An 18,721-nucleotide genomic window follows, 5' to 3' on the forward strand; every position below is an offset into this window, starting at 1 on the left:
AGCATTAGCAGCTAAAGCTTGCAAGGAAATGACGGTAGGAGTCATAATTCTGTGATGCACTTTCCAGGTGTTTTAACACACATTTCAGATCGACAGTGCAGTAGATAAACATTGAGATTAGTCAATATGAACCCTGCTAATACACATCCTCAGAAAGAACTAGCAATAAGGCTAGTCGGTGACTGTCGAAAAAAATAAATAAGTGACCAGCAACCTGTAGATGTGAAGCATTCGGACACCTCATCTGCTGCTTTTCTGATAGCATATGAAGTCATGTGCTCACACACACACACACAGTAGGTTGTGCATGTACAGGGAAGTGGAACTCTAACGGTTGCCAGCAAAACATGAGGAAACCATCAAGCCTCTACTTCCTGTTGGCCCTCTCTCCGCCTTCCATCTGCTCATTTCCCCCTCTAATCCACACCTTTCTCCTGATTGTCTCTGGATACACACATTATGTCGGAATACACTTACAGCTTACAGACAGTGAAGAACATTACTGCATACAGGCTTTCTGGAACACATTAGCTCCCTACTGTATCAGAACACCTCTATAAACTTACAGACATTAGCTGGTGAACGTGAGACCACAAATGTCAGAATATAGCCCGAGAGGAGGAGCTGTATGTGAAATCAAACTGAGCCTTTGTGAGCCTGTCAAGAAGGGGTAAAGTTGGTTGGTATAGATGTTTAAAATGTCCCCATCGAGGGACGATTAAAGGTACATTCTACTCTACGTCATTTCTGACATTTAAGTGGTGTGAAAGTGGAGGAAAGAAACTTTCAGAGAAAAATATCAGTCAAACACCCAACAATGAAAGTGTCTTGATGGCCGAAACCAAAGTCGAAAAAAGCCGCTAACTAAAACTGTTTTGAGCTGAGAATTTGCTTTCTGTCATTCCCACCACATAAATGGAGTCCTAGTCCTTACTACCCGGTTTCTCGTCACAGAGGTGGATGTGCACACCTCGATGCCTTTCTTCTGCGGTAACGCTGTCATTCCGAATTTTGCGAGAGAAAAAAAAACTGAAAAAGTATTTTAAAAAGACATCTGCGCAATGATTTTGAATGTAAATACAGCGGAAGGCCACCTGCAACCAAATGTCATAATAAGAGTGCAGAAGTGATGAATCAGCCCCTTTTTCCATCCCATCTTTTCTTAAATGGTAAAAAAATAAAAAATAAAAAAACGAATGAAATAAAAACTATAGGAAAACTCTAAAGCACAGCATAGAAAGATCCTCCCCTCTTGGCATAATTATATATTGGATTTATTTTTCAACAGTTTGGTGTGAAGGAATTTCTTCTTTGTCCTGACAAGGTGAAATGTTTATGAAGTCTTAAGAATAAGAATGGCAAATGATGACAGGCTTGGATTAAGGCATAGGACTAGTTGGGAGGTTATATGTGATCTGAGTGTAATTAATTTAATTTGTTCCATAATACTAAAATACCAAATCAAAAAACAGCACCAGGTGTGTGAAGCAAAGTTCAAGAATTTGAACATTCAAATCAAACAAATCCAAACTGGAGCTGTGGCCGTAAGGCGGCCGGTGCCTGTCTAGGCAGCAACCCTTGATCCCGCCGGTGGACTCCAGCGGTGAGGGATGGCGTCAAACTGAAGAAGGAGCCCTAATGGGACTTTCTGGCCTGTGGGGCTCCGGAGGCAGCTGAGAGGTACTAGCGGGCCAAGCGGCATGCAGCTTCAGTGGTTGGCGAGGCACCTCGCAACCTTCTGTCGCAGGGCCCCAGGGGTAGATGAGGTCCGCCCTGGGTTCGTCAAGGCTCTAAATACTGGAGGGCTGTCCTGGTTGACTCACCTCTGTCGCATTACGTGGATGTTGGGGACAGTGCTGCTGGACTGGAAGACTGGGGTGGTGATCTCCCTTTTTAAAAAGGTGTCGGTATCAGAACTTGGTCCACATTGCCGGTTGTAAGTCGGGCCCGTTTCCGGTGACAGTTGGACTCCGCCAGGGCTGCCCTTTGTCACCGATTCAGTTCATAACCTTGATGGACAGAATTTCTAGGCGCAGCCATCTGCTTTTTGCAGATGATGTGGTTCTGTTGGCTTCATCAGACCAAGATCTCCAGCTCTCACTGGAACGGCTCGCAGCAGAGTGCGAAGTGGCCAGGATGAGGATCAGCACCTCAAAATCCGAGACCACGGTGCTCAACCGGAAACAGGTGGAATGCCCACAACGGGTTGGGGAAGAGGCTCTGCCCCAAGTGGAGGAGTTAAAGTATCTAGGGGTTTGTTCATGAGTGAGGGAAGGATGGAGCGGGAGATCGAAAGGTGGATTGTTGCGGTATATGCAGCGATACAGACTCAGAACTGGTCTGTTGTGATGAAGAGGGAGCTGAGCCAAAAGGCGAAGCTCTCAATTTATCTGTCGATCTACATTCCCACCCTCACCATGGTCAGGAGCTGGGGGTAGTGACCGAAAGAACCAGACTGTGGATACAAGCGGCCGAGATGAGTTGTCTTCGCATGGTGGCCGGTCTCTCGGCGAGATACGGTGAGAAGTTCGGTCATCCAGAAGGAGGTCGGAGTAGAGCCGCTGCTCCTCCACATCGAGAGGAGTCAGATGAGGTGGCTCGGGCATCTGGTCAGGATGCCTTCTGGATACCTCGTAGGTAGTCCGGGCATGTCCATCTGGGAGGTATGCCCGGAGGTATTCCATCTGGGAGGCGATCACGGGGAAGACCCGGGACACACTGGAAAGACTATGTCTCCAGGCTGGCCTGGGAACGCCTTGGGTTCCCTCCAGAGGAGCTGGGCCATGAAGCAGGGGAGAGGGAGGTCTGGGCCTCGCTGATCCGACCCCTGCCACCCAACTCCGGATAAGTGGGGGAAGATGGATGGATGGAAATTCAAACATCAATACCAACAGATTTTTAAAATCTGCAGGATGAGCAAATGGAAGCAACAAGTGAGATTTACCAGAAAGAATACACAAGAACATATGTTACGCACACACATACCTGGCTTCTTTACTCACAATAGGAACAAACGTCAAGATTTATCACAGATGGCTTCGACTGAAATTAGCACGCAGAAGATTTCAACTGATATATGTGCAGTTTTGTAGCGGTGGTTTCAGCGTTTACTCATAGGTGAGGCAATAAACTGCCAATTTGGCAGTTACAACGGGGTTCTTCCACACTTATCTCCTACAGTAACATTGTCTTTTTATTCACTCATATTTATCAGTAGGAATTGGGAAAATTGCCCAGATCTGCGAATGAGAGAATGAACGTCTGTCTGTCTGTTTGTTTGTGTGGCCCTGGGATTGACTGGCAACCAGTCCAGGGAGTAACCCACCTCTCACCCAATGGCACCCAGGATTGACTCCAGTCTCTGCCCTGACCCGGAGTAGGATAAGTATTAGATGATGGATGGGTGGATATTTATCAGTGGTGAACACACAGCAGGAGGATGCCAAGTTAGCAACGGTTTTTATACTCGATTAAAGGGCAAAAAGATATGAACGTGCAACACACACACGCACGTGCACACCCCGGAATAATTTTCAGTCCTGGAAGAGACCGTTTATTGCTGCATATTTAGTTCACATCAAATAAAGATTGGAGGATCTTTCTGGCAATCAGCAGCAGTGTTCATTCTCAGGGCAAAAAGTCCATGGATTTTTAAATGTGACTGATATTGGATGATGTTCCTTTCTGTTAGAAACAGACATTAAAGTCTATACCCAGGGAGGATCTTCAGGGGCCTCCATAGCGAATCAACCTCCTCCATCTAACCCTATGCTCTGTATCCTCTTCTCCCTCACCAACTAACGTCATGTCCTCTTTCACTATATCCATAAATCTTCTCTTTGGTCTTCCTCTAGACCCCCTGCCTGGCAGTTTCAACCTCAGCATCTTTCTATCAACATATTCACCATCCCTCCTCTGTACGTGATCAAATTATCTCAGCCTGGCCTCTCTGACCTTATTTCTGAACCATTTAACATGTGCTGTCCCTCATTCCTCATCCTATGCATCCTCGTCGCTCCCGAAGAGAACCTCAACATCTTCATCTCCGCTACTTCCAGCTCTGCTTCTTGCCTTTTCCTCACTGCCACGGTTTCTAAACCATATGACATTGCTGGACTCACCACTGTCTTGTACACCTTTTCTTTCATTCTGGCTGATACTCTTCTGTCTCACATTACCCCTGACACCTTTCTCCAGCCATTGCGGCCTGCTTGAACCAGCTTCTTCACTTCATCCAACAAGGATTGTCCAGGAATTAAAATTTGAGATGGGATAATTGACTGAAATCAGCGGGCCATTTAAAAAACAAAACACCCCTTGGTAGAATCACACGTATTTAAATGGTTCTGTGGAGACAATCAGCACTTATGTGTTTCGTGAGATATAAGGATAAAGACAAAAACAAGGCAGCAGCAGGACCAGCGAGCCACCTGTTCTTTCTTTTCCATCTCCTGCGAGGGGTGGGGTGCGATGGAGACTGCTGGGTTTACAGTGACAGGATGGCTCTCAGTCCTCCTCCTCCCAAGGAGGAGGGAATGACGTACAGTAGCAGAAGGTTTCCCAAATTCCAGTCTCTGCAGCTGCCACCTCCTTGGTGAGTAGTTACTGGCATACCAAGTCTGACTGGAAAGAGCCACATGTATTTGCCACCATGCTTTTGAATCTAACTAAATTTACAGATTTACAGAGAGATTGTTGATGCACATAAACACTGGAATAAAAGCTCTGCGCAAACAAAGTACTTACGCTTAAACAAACTGTCAAAAGTCAGTATAAACGTCAATATCTTGCTTTTGTGCCTCATAGTAGCCAATGCACTACCACACACACACACACGCACGCACGCACGCACACACATGCACACGCATACACACACACGCAGACAAACGCACACGCACACACACACACAAACACAAACGCGCGCGCGCACAGTCACATCAGGAATTTGAACTTTTGAGAACAAAAGGAAACAGAACTCTGATATTCACCTTCAGTATTTCAAAAAGAGAAATCAAAATTTGAAAATCACATTTTCCATTTTTATATTCTTATTATGTTATTCTTTGCTCATCATTTTTCTTACATTTAATTATACAATTGTATCGATTAAGAGGATAGTTACTTTCAGGTACTTTTTTCAGGTAATTTCTTGCTGAATCAAACTAATATTCAGCCAATATTAAGACTGAATTTTAAGTCAATTTTAAGTCTAAATAATTTCTTGCTAACTTCTATGACCGTTTTAATGATTTTAATGAAGTAACTAACTCCTAATGTATTCTTGGCATTGTTCTTAGGTTTTTAGAAATATGCAAATGAATCCACAGAGAAGAAAAAAAAATGTAGATTGTGAAAATAGGCAACTGTTTTAGATATTTAAAAAAAGAACCAAGATACATTGTGAAATATTACGCCAGAATACTGGAACAAATGATAAAGAATGATAAATAACATTAAATGATGTTTAGAATATATAGTGTGAAAGCTAAATAATGACACTGCAGTCCTATTAAAATGACAATTAAGAGATAAAGAAAAGGAAACATAATTGGAGGGAAATAATTGTTAATATCTGCAGGAGTTTAACTCGACATTTGGCTGTAATCCAGTGAAAACCCTCTGCAGTCTCACACACACACACACACACGCACGCACACACACACGCTGCTATCATCCACACTTTTAACAGTTTAATGCTCGTTGGAAAACCCAAAGCAAAAAAAGCCAGCGGGCACCCACCAGATGCTATTTCAATATGTTTGAGATTCATATTTAATAAACTTTCATATCCTCTGCTATTTTCAGAGGCCGGATCTATGCCCCCCCCCCCCATAAATTCTCCCTTTTCCTGCCTAGTCTGCCAACAAAAGGTGATTACAGATTAAACTGAAACTTGATTTGAAATTGAGTTTTAGTTATTCATGAGTGATTCCCCAATATGGTGAAAGCGGAACAGAATTAGATTTAATAAGCTGCTTTGATGAGATGTGATTAACGCCGAGCCAAGTCACAAAAGCGTCTCACAAACAGCGTGAGTTCATATTGATTCATCTATTTTCCACTGTTCGTCAGCTCAGTGCTGGAATGCTGCTGTCACACACACACAAACACACACACACACGTGCACTCCCTCCCACATTTCCACCGACTCAACACCCGTCAAACATGTATGCAAGCACACGCGTGTAACTCCTGTATGTGAGAGGGTGTCTCTGCATACACTGGATGAAGGACACTCCCAGATAGTCCAGTTGCCTTCCCTGCCTGTCATTTACAGGTGCGTGGATGCTTCCAGAAGGCAGGTGCGGAGGGAAACTCAGAAGCAGGGTATCCTCACGTGAGACGGTCACGTCTGATGAGGAAGCTGAAACCACAGTGATGTTCTGGTCTCCATGCCGACAGTCCGCAGGACTATTAAATTCTCTTGTGCGGTGACCAAAGAGGAGTCTGGGATTTCAAAACTCCTCCATGCTTTTGAAGTGGGTTTTTCTTAGATGTGCAGCACAAAATATTCAGCTGTCACAATTATCAAGCAGCAAGAAGAACAACATTTACATTACGGTATAACATTTATCAAGTCATTTTGAAAAATCACAGAGGAAATATCCATCAATTTTGCTTGACTGACCTGCTGCTGGTCCAGGTCAGCATTAAGACGTTGAAATAAACAATGTTTCCCGAATTGCGGAAAAACTTTAAATGGGTTAATTAATCAAGAGTCTCTACTGCTATTAGGGAGAAATGACCGAATGTTCACAGTTTCAGGAAATAAAATTACAAAACTGTACCAGAAAATTAATGTGGAAACAAAGTAACATTATTAATTGTTCCAGACTATCCAACCATGACATTTAAATAAAGCCTGAGTCAACTCTATTGTCACACCTTCACTTAACGCAATTATTATTGAACATTCTAGTGAAGTCCTCTGGTACAATGTGGTTTTGAAATTCCACTTAGTCAATGAGAAGGGTTTTCTTTGGATAAATTCTACTCTGTGAAGAATACGGCCCTGATTGGTAGCTGTTCGACCGCAAAGTCCTACAGAGATGTTTGATATCAGTGAAGCTTTAATGATTAATTAAATGTTAAACACACATAAAATGTTACAATGAATCCTATAAGCTCTCGATTACAGCTGCGAACCCTTTCCTGCCAGCAGGGGTATAAAATAATGATAAAGGCCAACAGGTCTATTATAGCCACAAACACAAAGGCTCAGCCGTACATAGAGCATCTATATCTTAAATATAGGCCTGAGCTTCCCACTGCTGCACTGCATCCATTAATAATTGATGCCGACTTACATAAGAGACAAACTGCGCGCTGTTGGAGCTGCTTCACAGGCAGGGATTCCGTCTGCAGAGGGGTTCCCATTTTTGACTGAACTATAAAAATCCTCCTCATTGGAGTGATGGACAGAGCGCTCAGCTGGTTCATTATATCGCAGCTAATCGCAGCAGCACAGAGAAAATGTTGACTCGTGGCCCCCGTTTTCATTCGATCAACTTTACCTGATCAAGGTTTTGACTAAATCATACACTGGGTGATGATTTTCTGGATGAAATTAAACGTTTTATTTCAATTAATGAAATCATTGAGACAAACATCCCGGCAGCTGGTACGATCTACTGCACACAGTGTGCTTTGGCCTGCAGATCAAAAATGAGAAGAAACGCGCCATCAAGGAGGTGGTTTTCTAGAAACAAGATGGCTCCCACTGACAAAGTCACATGAAGGACCTGGACATTTGTTTACTTTACCAGATGAACAAAAGGCTCCTATATCTTCGGCTGTGCATCTGACAGAACGGGGTAGGCAACGTGTTTGACAACACACATACCTATGCCCCTGCCTGTGGGTCTGGCCAAATAAGTCCACACCAATGGCCGGATCTAACACAAATAATAAGAAATAACACTTCGTAAAAAATTCCTTCACTCAGAAAAACCACGCCTTGGAATATCATAAATTGAAGCAATTCTTTCAATTCCAGTAATTAAAATTTTATATTGAAATGGTAACATCTGTAATGTTTGTCTCTTCAAATGGAATTACAAATTGAACTTGCATGTATATTTTCACTACCCAACAGTAATAATAGAGTGATATTGATTTCATACTTCAATTTAATAGCTTTTTCTTGTTTTTATATTAGTGGTTGGCTAACAAGCTCACTCCCTTGCCACTCCTGTTTGCTTTCAAATGTTAGCTTTTATTTAACAGCCACAAGCAAACCGCTGATTCAAGATTGTTATCTGCTTTCAGCAAAGACTCGCCCCTACTCTGCTTCTGAAGAGCTGCCGATGGTTGTTTTGGTGTATTGACTGGAGAACTCATGGTATTTTAAGACACTGCGTTCACTCAAAAAGGTGCAAATTCAACAATTTTCTTCAGAAAAAACACGATGAACTATGAACACAATGAAAACAGAACTGAATGAAGTTGTGAATCAATGCGAAAGTTGTACATATAAATAGAAAAGGCAAATTTGGAGTCACAAAGCCAATGCTTTTTAAAGAGCAGCTTTTTGAGCACGTAAAATAAACACAGAGGAGAGGTTGATACGCAAGACAATAAATGTCATTAACACTCAGCGGTTTGTTCAACCATAGGGAGCAGACAGATCAATGCAAAAAAAAAATCAAAATAAAAGGATCTGCCAGGGGGACATCAGGTCCCTAGCTTGAAACACGTTTTTCATGTCATGGCTAACTAACATTGCCGTGTCTGATCACGGTTGCTTGCTTCTGATGTACGTCCAGCGGTTTAATATCTAAACTTAAAATTAACTTCGTATTCGATACACTGACTCTTTTTTCCCCCCAGCAAGCAATTTCTCATATCAAATTCAGTCAGCTGTCTCTCTTGCTGTGCAGTCGTAAAACGCCTCCCCGCTCACCTGGTACAACTGACCAGTGACTGGGCTATTGACCATTACCTTCTAACAGCCCGTAAATACTCTTCCTTTTTAATTTTTCATCATATGCAGACATACGGGGTCTGATAAATTACCGTTAAGCCAGCGTATAATGTGACTGATCAATCAGGCAACGGCTGCGCCGATGACATGGCTTCGGTTACCGCATGACACCGTCTAATTAAATATGGGCCTTTACCGCATTATGTAGAACCGCTACTTGCAACACCTGATGCTTTTTCAACGAACGAGTAATGATTTCATTTGACGGAGTGGCGTTCTTCTTTCAAGCGCAGCAGCAATGGCAGACCTCGGTTACACTATGTCGAGGGAAACCCTGGAAAGATCAGTCAATTATTCAAGGCAGCTGATGAATAGGAATGAATAATACTCCAATATTTACAGCTAAGTCATTCTGACAAACCAGACCAAAGCTGTTCTGCAATCCTATAAACTGACAGTACATTTTCAGGCATTGGGTTCTCACTTGAAAACATTCACACACACACACCCATTTTTTTTGCACAAGTGTTCTAGCCAGTTTGTTCAAGATGGTTGGGATATTCTGAAAAAATAAGCCGACAAAGGATCAGCGATTGGTCTGCGGAATATTTTATTTCAATTTTTATAGTGTTTTGTTATTCACAAAACGGTTTTTAAGGTTATCTACTTTATTTATTTCTAAATATTACAGTTTAGGGGGTTAATTTCTAACTGATTTCTTTTTGATATTAACATGATTACTTGCTAATTCATGCCTACCCCTGGACTTTGAAATGAATCAGTTTTTTCTGATGAAATGTATCCTTTTGCAAGTTTTTTTTGACCCCTAATCTTTTAAATGCAGATTCTTATCCTGGCCATAAATTGCCTATTTATAATTCATGGCATTTCCCATTAATTTTAAAATCATCAGTGAGAGGGAAAAAAGGGGTATCAAATCATCAATCATTTATCAGAATTGTCTGTGATTTGTGAATCATGAAACAGATGGAAACGCCTGCATCAACAAAAATGGAAGTGACATGCAAATCCGGACAGGAAAAGAATCAAACCAAATCGGTCTGAAATATTAAAGCACTTCCCCTTCTTGCAGCTGAAGCAGGGTGAAGCTCTAGCAGGTTGAAGGAAGGATGGATGCTCTGAGTCAGCATCAGCCACTTCCTGTGGCCATCCGAGCATGAACCGCTGCTTCAGACACAAACAGAGCACTCATCTGTCTGCAGGTGAACCCGACCTTGCCCGCGGGGGAGGAGAGTTCAGGATGAGGCTGAAGCTATTTATCTGGAGCGGCCATTTCTTTAATGGCGGCAGTGGTTTAGTGGGTAGAGAGGGCGTCACTCCAATCAGAAGATTGGCGGTTTGAGTCCTGACTCCATACGCCAACATGCCAAAGTCCTTGGGCAAGACAATGAACACCCGTCAGTCGCTCCCAATGGTCGAGTTAGCGCCTTGCAAGATAGTTCTACTCCCGTGAACGTAACCAACGTAGAGCGCTTTGAATGCGGAACACTACAGGTGTAGACCATGTTTGATTAGATTCAGTCAGTCTCCATTAGAACAATATCAGCTGCTTGGATTTAGAAACCTTTGGATTGACGCGGTGTTGGAAAGCTGGGACTCGTATTGGGAGACATTATCACGAGCAGCTTGTACTATCAACACCACTTTAAGACTGATTCGGATTTCTCAAAGCAATGCAGCGAACCACTCAGTATGTTCAAGCGTGCCCTGAGATGCACCTTCTCTTACATGTAACTACACAATGCGGTGACAAAGAACTATGAAGTTATTTCCTTGAAATGTTATGGTTATATGACTTATGTAAGACCATTTGCATGTTTCATCGTCAAAAATAAGAAGAGGTTCACCAATATGTTAGCTTTGAAGGACAAGGAATCACAGTAGGGCCGGAAATGATATAAGGCAGCATAGTCAAGACAGAATTTTGTGGAAAAAATTATGATGACATAATGTTGTATGGGTGAAATTACAGAGCACTTTTTCAGGAACCAGCAGCCAAGAAAGGAAAGCGCCGTACGATCGTGTTGGGTAAAGAGCACAAACGTGTTAAATCACGCCATTTGCATGTAAACAAACGCCGCAGGTGCATTCTGACTCGGGCAGAGCAGTCAACATCCTGGATGTTCAGCCACAGGTGAAAGCAAAGGCTGGATCATTTTCTCTCGGAAAAGACCTTGCTGATTTAAACGGGTTGTGCAGGTAACACCAATTAATTCTTCCTAAAATCCTATTATCGCCTCGCAAATGAACTCTTGAGCGGCAGAGTTTGAGCACGGAAGAGGTGAGACGGGCACTGTCATGGACAAGGTCAGGCATGTCTTTCCGTTATCCTGCAGCCCAGAATTGCTCAATATGTATGCCAGGTCAGATCGGGGCAAAAAAAAAAAAAAAAAAAAAAAAAACAATGTCAGTTTGCCTAATTACTTTAATGGGCCCTCGAGGGGAAAGTCATCACATATGTTTTTTTTCCCCTTTTTTAAAAACCCATCAGCATCAACCATCTTGAAACCTGTAATTAAAATGCCGACCTTTAGGGGAGGCAGTAGAAGCATTCATAACAGAATGAATACATAAGAAAGAACAAACGAAATATGGGTGATTCATGTTTCTCAATTTGTTTTAATAAGACAAGATGATGGGCAGGTGCTTTAAAAACCCAACCCATGAATATCATCTACAACATTATTGCAATTTTTTTGGATGGAAGTTTTTCCCACAGACTCATTGCACCTCGTCTAATACTGTCCGTACTGACATTCAGTACATTGGCTGGTTTTACTAAATAGGCACACTTTCAGAAAAATCTATCCAAATCCTAACTACAAATAATGTTTGATATGTGTCAGTGGGCATTCCCAGTGTTTCAGCTCATCGAATCCTGAGGAATGACTTATCAATAATTCATTGGAATCCTGTATGTGTCATCACGTACAAGGGAACACAGTACTGATTCTACACGGCGTGCGAGATCCAGGGACAAAAATGAATCCGTTCGCCACTAATGATCTTTTTTTCTCCTCTGAATTTCGATCTTACCCACACAGAGATGACTTCGGCGGCCTGGGGGGGAAGGGCCCGCGCTGAATCTGTCTGGCATCGGTCACTGCAAAATTCTAACTAAGGTGTCGCGGAATGACCTTCAGAAGTTCTCCTTTGCAGGAGGGTGAGGGGATGCAAAGACATTTCTCCTTGCAAATGTTTTCTCCAACGGTGGGTGAAAGGAGAAGCGAGCTTGGAGCAATGCCCTCGTTTAGAGGTCATAAGCTGAGGAGGAGTCACCAAGATGCGGGATCCCCCCCCCACCACACACACACACACACACACCTTCCGAATGCAATAAGTCAGGACACACCCAGATGGAGGGAGGAGGGGGGAGGCTGAGGAGGATAAAATGACAAGAAAGGAGGAAAAAGACACAGATCCGCTGCTGTTGCTCGTCTACCCATCTCCGTGGATGACGTAAAGATGGCTTTACCAAGACGAAATTTGAAAACATCCACTCTTTTTCCCCTCTTCCTGTTCATCAATGACACAGGAAGACAGGGGAGCGACTGAGGGGTATTGACAGTATTTACAATCCACGGGAAACCATCCCGATAAGCTCGTCCCGCAGGCGCAGCATTTCACGACGTCAGTGGAAGCGGTATAAAACCCGAGAGAAGGGGAGGGAAGAAAAAAAAAAGAGAAAAGGGGGGGAGGAAGAAGAGAAGCAACACCAAAACATGAAAAGATCAGCGCAGCGGCTGCAGCAGCAACCGGTGTTCTCTGCTTTTTCTACAAGTTGCACACCGCGTGATTCGCAGATGACCGCGCTAGATATGTATTTTTATTATGTCACGGAGTAGAAGGGAAAATACCACACACACACACACACACATACACACACACACACACTGGAGACAAGAACGTGAGCGAACAGTTTCCACAGACTTGAGGACGAGCAACCGGCGGGCGGTCGGAGTGACTGCAGCCCACACATACCGCTCCGTGGCCCGGGGATACCGACACAACACCGTCGGTCGGAACTCGCCGATTTAAGACCCACTCCATGTTGGAGGTGTTAAGAGCGAATACTTGTTGAAGAGAAAACCCGTCCCTTGATAAATAAAGGTCGATTTTAAATTCGGCGCTACGTCTGCATGGTACTAAAGAGAAAAAAAAGAGTATTTTAACCGCTGTCGTGTTCCGCAAACAGTAGGCGGGAGCAGCCGGCCAGCATGGCGCATCGCGATGAAATAGAGGGGGGAAAAAAAGTTGATATTCGGTAGAAAACGTTTTTGTTTGGATTGAAAATAGGGGTGGGAGAAACGGCGAAGTGTCTGAAGGCGTCAGAAGTGCGGCGAAGGACGCGAACAGTGTGGAAATTCAAAATTCAAAACCGTCGCGGCGAGGCGGTCCCCCCCCCCCCCACACACACACACAAACCCCGTCCCGGGTCAAAGAGAAGGCGGCGGAAAGTCAAGACAACAACCCGGGAATCGAGAGAGCAAAAACGGGTTTACCTCCACTCGAGACGTGGGGAGGGGGCGAGGAGGCGTTGTTGGATCCGCGTCCAAAAATCACGTCCTGTGAATTGTTTTCGGCTGAGACGGGCTTTCAGCTGACAGGGGGTTTGTCCATATCCCAGGCGGGGGCTCCAACTTGCGGGGAAACACGCAAAAAAAAGGGGGGGAAGGAAGGTTGACACGCTGAGTGTGGAGTGGACGTGGACGCGATCCCCCCCGCGGTCACGGCGGGTACACCGGCGACTCTGACCGACTCAACCCACTGGACTGGCCAGCATCAGCTCCGGTTGTTGCGGCGGGGGGCGGAGGAGGAAGAGGAGGGGTCAACAAAAAAAAAAAAAAGAAGAAAAGAAGCGGAACCTGGATCCGGATCACTCCATTAAGAAAATAAAAAAATAGAATAATAAGGAGGGGCGTTAAAGTCCTATTTGTGTGGCAGACACTCTTTTCTCTCTCCCGGAGTAAAAGGACGGAGAGGCCGAGAGGAGACGGGATCCAAGCGGGTGAGGGAAGCGGGGCCGGGGGGGGCGGGCGGTGTGCTGGGTGGGGGTCCGACACATTCAAACCGGCCCGGAGAGGAGAGCCAGCGTCCGCATCGGAGCCTGTCCCTGTGCCTGGCTGGCTGGCTGGCTGGCTGGCTGGGGGAACTCAAAGAGAGAGAGAGGGAGGGAGAAGGAGGAGGACTGGTGCCCGTGAAAGTGGGAGGGATCAGGCTTCGATCACCCTGCTTTTAAGGTGGATCCGAACAATTAGGTAATCAAGCATAAAAAAAAAAAATAAAAAAATAAAAAAAATAAAATACATTTAAAAATCCTTGTCCTGCTTCTCTGTGCATCCAGGCCAGGGGTCCACATCTGGGTGCTTTCCAGGTACTACAAAATACCTGATACTCCTAGATGACATAAGGCCCCCCAGTAAGAAAAAAAAAAGGAACAAAACTTTATTTATTCATTATCTATACCATTACCAAAGCGATTTACAAAAATTGCAATTTGCAAAATTGTGTATCCATGTGTCAGGGTTGCGTTTGGAGCCTATCTGTCATTAGGCAAGACATGGGGTTCCATGGGGACCAAAAGCCTGTTCAATCACAATGAGACATGTAACCCATCCATCCATTGATTGTCTACTGCTTATCCTGCTCAGGGTGATGCCGGAGCCTATCCCTGCTGCCATCAGGCGAGAGGCGGGGTACACCATGAACCGTTCGCAAGTTATATCACCGGGCCTTATATCGAGATAAACGACCGTCCACTCTCTTTCACACAGGTGCAATTCAGGATCTCCAATGAACCTCCTGCATGTTTTTGGACTGTGGGAGGAAACCGGAGAGCACGGAGGAAACCCACACAGCCACGAGGAGGACGCGCAATCCTCACACAGAAAGGCTCGCTTTCGGGATCAAACCGGGGACCTTCTTGTCGTAAGGCGGAGGTGCCAAACCCTAGGCCGCTACACAACACAGGATCTAAAATGTCCCGACCTTTTTTTCTGATTTATTAAGGATTTGATATGACATGGTTGCTAAAAGAGCTCACTTTGATAGTGACAGCTGACAGTAGTATAAATACTGTAGCAATCCTGCAGTACTGTTGAGGAGAACGTTGAGAGTTCTGTTATTTCTTACTGGTTACTATTGTGTTTCTCATGAGAGAGCAAGGGGGCTGGGTGTGAGCATGCAAGATTTTTCGAAAGGCGGCAAGGTAATGGGTTTTTTGAGCAGCTGTCGCAGGTTTTTGCACATCACTGTTCAAACAAAAGAAGGGTTTGTTTACCCACCATTTGTAAATGTTGAACATGTTCGGACACTACAATATGAGATGACGTCTTGAAGGACCGCTACAGTATTTTAAGAATTGTTACAAAAGTCTGGTACTTATGGGAGAAAGCGATACTCATATTGTAAATGTGATTTGAGAAATACATTTTTTTGATGTAGAGATGAAAAGGAGTCGAGCCATGTATTTCCAACTGACGACAATCGCAATAATCAAATATGAATGAGAGATAGCGTTGCTATCATGTCGGGGATTGCCGCTACCGCCATGACTCGTCTAAAAAGAAACTCTAAAACAGTATCCAGGCTGTAACTCCAGCTCATGACTGCCAATGCAAAAACACACCACGTCCAGATATACGGGAAAATTAGCCTTAAAGCTTAAACAAAAAAAGTAAATATATACAAAAAAATGTAATCAAACGCCAGCAAAAATGACCTGACACAAGGAAAAAAAATACCTACAGCAGGGAGGGGGTGTCTAGGGATGAGTTCAACCAGGCCAGCTTGTCGGGGGATAATCGACCACCATTGACTTCATCGTGTCACGAGTTAAAGTACATCTAATTACAGCTGAGCGACACCGAACTCGCCCTTCGGTTGACTCAAACTACACAAAGCCAGGAGTGAATAAGAAAGAGCTGAATGATTTTCTGAAAGCAACTGGTCCTTGTGCTCGTGCGAGCTGTTGTCGACGAGATGGGAATGAGTAACATTTTCAACCTCTGTGCCTTTTTTTAGACCACTTGGTTCGTGGGAATCTACAAACAACTCCTATAACGTGATTATTCCTCCTCGTTGCACATCTGTCAATCACAGTTAGGAGAAAGCAGAGATCTCGATATCACCGCGATGAGGCTCTTTCTGCTCTCGTGCAAGGATTCCTTTTTTTTTTCTGTCTTCGTCCAAACGCAGAACCTGAACAACAGATCTGAAAAGAAAATTCTCTCCAACTGCCAACTGGCCACTCAATCAGCTCTGCCTCCCACACTATGCTAATGACGGAGAGGTTGTTAAAGCTGTCGTCGAACAGCACAGCACACTTTCAATAAAAACTGACTGCAGATGGAGGACGACGACTGACGCTCATATCGGTCTCCAAAGTCACCAGCCGCCGTCGCCCCGCAGCCCTTTCAGTGATCCGTCCTGGCCGAATGCCTCAGGCAGGCTTTTATTTAATGGTTCAAAGCTGATTCGGCATCTTTTGTCCCTTGATGAATTTGTCAACTGGTGTGAATTGGCTTGGAGTGGTCAACGGACAAGGAAAGTTACCCTGATGAAAAGATTATCTGTCAGACTACCCACGCTCCCTCAGAGTATTGAGAGTTGGAACCATCAAATAAACATTATAAATGGGATTGACATGGCTGTTCCAGTTTTCCCCAGCACGGGAATGTCTTCCACTTTACATTGGTTGAGTGGTCTAGGTTAATACGCTGCCGGCTAGATTCACGGTTCCATTAGAGGAGGGCAAACACTTCACCGTGAGACAATAGCTAATTGTAGATCTACCGTGTTAATGGTTTATCTCCAGCTATAGAATGGGGAAAACTCTCGTAATGAACTCCACTTATGATGGTAGCCTCTTCTAACTCTCCCACTCTTTCGGCACAAGGATTCATTGCACGGTTTGGTTAAGACGAAAATGATGCGGTTTAGATAATGTGGGTTTCACAGTTGCCAGATCTCAACCCAAAATGAATATGGTGAAAAACACTTGACTGATGTGTTACACAGCACCACCAACGTTTAACAGAATGTGAAGTTGACTTGAAAAGATGCCAGTGTGCTGCTTTCCCATTTCTCTTTTTGGTTTGAAAATGCAATGTAATGTGCCGTCGCTGCTTTGAAATAATAATTCAACTGGTGTGTCGGTGAACTGTTTCTCTGCCAATGTGCTGTTTGCGATTTTGACGGCAGGATTTTGTCTTTTTGACATCGAATTGCGACGCATTGCTCAGTCTTGTGTCTTTTTTGGCTCAAATCTTAAAATTTGTCACTGTGCCGTCTCTATAACATGTAATCAATGGGTACAAATTGTGAGCTGCTAAGGTCAGACAACAAGCATTTGGCAGGGACACGCCTCTGCTTTAGCCAGGTTTAGCACGGTGTTGGTGTGTGACCTCCACCTTTCTGTGAATCACTTCTGAGGAATGTGCCGCATCCAGACTCACTTGCCCCATTTGTCATGATCCTTCATCCCTCCCTCTAGAAAACACTGTTGTCACAACATTTTTTTGTGGCTAATGTCAATACCTCTGCGGAGAGTCTTTCATAGGCACGACAGGTGTGACAGGAGCCGAGTCGTCAGTGTTAGCGTACTCCAGGGCCACCAAGACCGGTATCTGAGACGGAGGGAAGTCAAGCCGGATCATAAAGCAAAGAAGGCATGACACCTTCAGCACCAAGTGACTGTCAGTAATCAAAACATGTATCTGTCAAAGGCAACCAAAGTTTTTTTGTTTGCCACCAACTCGCCATAAGAATATTATAGTGATCAGCAGCAGGGGGCCATTAGTTCGTTTACTGAAGCTTAACACAAGTTTAACTTATATATGGGATTCACTGCTTCTCTTCCCCTCCCGATGAGCAGCAGCATAACCTCCAGCAATACATCGGTCCGCTGGCTCGGCATCCTGTTCCCGGACCAGATTTTTTTAACAAAGACACCAGATGACAGAGGTTCCTTGAAGTTTGTTTTGACAAAGTTGTGCTGCTTTGTCAAACATGCTACTGCAGTTTCAATTAACAATTCAAAATAAGTTTCCAAAAAGGTTGAAATGAGTTCAGCTCCATAATAAAAACAATCTTTCGGTGGAGCTTCTTGAATTTGCTTTGTCGCACATATCGATATTTAGCATTCCGAGTGAAAAACAAGTGTCCTCGGAGACTGCGCTCTGCAGATTCGTACCAGTCAAACAAAAAACTGCAATTCAATTGTCAAAGCGACTCCTTGGGAAAGGAACAGACAAGTTCTTGTCTGGATTTTTTGTGCTTGTAAGGAACCTCATATTGTCCCCCCAAAATTAATATACTGCTCCTGTACAAGCTCTAAAGTATGTGGATTTTTACTGCCTAATCAGTTCTTCATTTCTGTCTGTTTTGATTCCCCTTTGGCTTGTTTCAGACTAGAAACTCAAGATAAACCTAGCCTACAACCTTAATGGCATCAAGAAAACACATAGAAAACAACAACACCTTGCATCTGGCTGCAGGGCAGATACCAGCAGAGTTAGGTCACCAGAGTGAGTCTGGATGATGATCTCAGGGGAGAGAAGCCCGGCAACAGTGAGAGCTGGAGCAGAGGCAGAGGGAGCAAGAGATGCTAAAAGATAATCTTAAGACTGAGTGGCACGGAAAGATGGCTCTGCACATCTGTCCTACAAATTTACGGTCGTCCTCTATCAAATTTGGCCGTCTACAGTAGGACTGCAGGAGACACCGTGTCCACTCTGACCGAGTCAGACATGGTTGAATCCAAGCCGTCCTTGTGAA

General features: G+C 44.2%; 1 protein-coding gene across 3 annotated transcripts in view; it reads right to left on the bottom strand.

The window, feature by feature from the left end:
- LOC147232897 (plasma membrane calcium-transporting ATPase 1-like) overlaps positions 1-14,064 on the bottom strand; it is a 106,811-nt gene extending 92,747 nt beyond the window's left edge. For all 3 annotated transcript variants that reach the window (XM_086150040.1, XM_086150041.1, XM_086150038.1), the window contains exon 1: positions 13,447-14,064. The gene's annotated coding sequence lies outside the window, so the exon portion shown is untranslated. The remainder of the gene's footprint in view (positions 1-13,446) is intronic.
- Positions 14,065-18,721: the final 4,657 nt, after the last annotated feature.

Source organism: Fistularia commersonii, chromosome 7 (genome assembly GCF_037954325.1).
Source record: "Fistularia commersonii isolate RoL2024-O1a breed Wild chromosome 7, RoL_Fcom_v1.0, whole genome shotgun sequence".
Lineage (NCBI taxonomy): Eukaryota > Metazoa > Chordata > Actinopteri > Syngnathiformes > Fistulariidae > Fistularia > Fistularia commersonii.